Source organism: Zingiber officinale, chromosome 10B, assembly GCF_018446385.1.
Source record: "Zingiber officinale cultivar Zhangliang chromosome 10B, Zo_v1.1, whole genome shotgun sequence".
NCBI lineage: Eukaryota > Viridiplantae > Streptophyta > Magnoliopsida > Zingiberales > Zingiberaceae > Zingiber > Zingiber officinale.
Window position 1 is genome coordinate 40,207,693 of NC_056005.1, and position 2,517 is coordinate 40,210,209.

The window sequence follows — 2,517 nt, forward strand, 5'->3', positions numbered from 1 at the left end:
ACCGATTATGTCGCTAGAGGGGGGGGGGGGGTGAATAGCTCGGTGCGCTCGTCGTGCTCTTCATTGCTTGTTTCTTCAAGGATATGCAGCGGAAAATACAAAGAAAACAAACACAACGCTAACACTAAGGATTTACTTGGTATCCACCTCAAGAATAGGTGACTAATCCAAGGATCCACACACTCACGCACCCTCTACTAATAAAACACTCATTTTTGGTAACTACCGAAGGCGGACAAGCCCTACAAGTTCACACTACAAGAAGAAAAGGAAAGGGAACAAAATACAAACAAAAGCTTACACGTTTGCACAGGAAAAATCCTAACCCTAGATTTCTTCTTCTTTTGTAGATCCGCCTATTGACTTGGAAATGCCTCCAAGAACCCTCAAGATCTGGCATGAGAACTGTGGAGAAGTGGTTGGAGTCGCTGTAAGGATCGGAGATGAAAGTCATGGAAGTTCTGCCGAAGAAATCGAACTCCTGCAGCTAAATATGATGTCAACGGTCGGATCCCGATCGATTGGATTGCTCCCAATCGATCGGGGTGGCTTTGGATCGATCAACCGATCGATCTAGAGCACCTCTGTGCTATCGGGAATTTATCTGGATCAATCAGCTGATCGATCCATCCTTCATCACGCATAATCGCGACCCCCAATCGATCCATTGATCGATTGGGGGCTCTGGATCGATTGGTTGATTGATCTAGAGTTGTTCTGTGTGATCGCGCACTTCTCCCAATCGATCCACTGATCGATTGGGAGGAGGCTTGTCGTGAAGACTCACCCAATCGATCAGCCGATCGATTGGGCATGAGCCAATCGATCGGCTGATCGATACAGCTCATGATTTCTCCCAAAATTAAGTCTAAAGTCCCTTAAACCAACATCCGGTCAACCATGACCTGTTGGTTCATCGTGCCTAGCATCTGGTCACCCTTGACCTGCTAGGACTTGCTCACCAAGTGTCCGGTCAATCCCTTTGACCCACTTGGACTTTTCTCCTCGTGCCAAGTATCCAGTCAATCCCTTTGACCTACTTGGACTTCTCACCTCGTGCCAAGTATCCGGTCAATTCCTTTGACCTACTTGGTCTTTCCAACACCAGATATCTGATCAGCCTTGATCCATCTGGATTTCCTCGTGGCTGGCTTCACTCACCAGGACTTCCTTTTGCCTAGCTTCACTCACTAGGTCTTTCACCTGACTTCACTCACCAGGATTCCTTTTCTGCCTAGCTTCACTCACTAGGACTTTCACCTGGCTTCACTCACCATGATTTTTCCTTCTGCCTAGCTTCACTCACTAGGACTTTCACCTGGCTTCACTCACCAGGATTTCTCTTCTGCCTAGCTTCACTCACTAGGACTTTCCCCTGACTTTACTCACCAGGATTTCCAGTCAATCTCTTTGGCCTACTTGGCTCTCCTTCACACATGAACAATTGCACCTGCAATCTTCATGTATTGACTACATGTATTGTCAAACAGCAAAACCACAACATCAACACAACATCAAGACTCGAGCTTGACTCAATTCAAGCTCCGTCAACACAGTCAACCTTGACCTGGGGAATATTGCACCAACAATCTCCCCATTTTTGATGTTTGACAATACCTCCTTTAAGTTAGGCTAGTCCCATAGCCTCAACCTTCTTCATGCCACTAGGTAATGAAGACGTAAGTTAAACCCTACATTCTCCCCCTAAGAGGACAAACTCCCTCTTAGATAATGAGGGTCTAACTTAAACCCTTCATTCTTCCCCTATTGACACACATCAAAAAGAAACTCTCCCCTTGAAGAGTTACTCACCGTTGTTCACAACTTCACTCATTGTGCACAACACGATTCAAATAAAGGTCTCATACCCTTTATTTTCATCAAATGCTCATCCGTGAGCATATACCACTAAACAATGAAGATATCCACTCTCCATTGTATTCCAATGCTCAACCTTGAGCATTCTCACTAAAAAAGGTAAAACCACCTTCCAAGGTGTATGAAAATAATTTTTCATGTCCTTAAAGAGTAACTCCCCCTAAAGACATGCACGTAACTTCTGTCATTGCACCAACAATGACTTGGAATCCCTAAACCTTTAGGAAACCCAAAATTAGAAGTTTTGAGGTTCAACAATTCAATATTGAAACCAAACCTCAACCTAAACTTCTACTTAGTCTTCCTTAACCAATCCATCCTTGTTTTCATCATGAAAACTCCCCCTAAATGCATACAAATATGTTTTGAGGGGTTAGGAATGGTTACCTAGACTAAAGATGGTCCAAAATGCTGAAATTAGGCTTTACCAGCCAAAATCAGCATTCCCAATCGATTGGAGTTGGGTCCCAATAGATTGAACCTGCTTGAATCGATCCACTTATCGATTCAGGAGGGATGGATCGATCGGTGGATCGATCCAGGAAGCTTCTGTTCACGAGAAGCTTGCTATCAATCGATCGCCCGATCGATTGAGACCCTTCAATCGATCGGGTGATCGATTGAATGCCTGATAGTTCT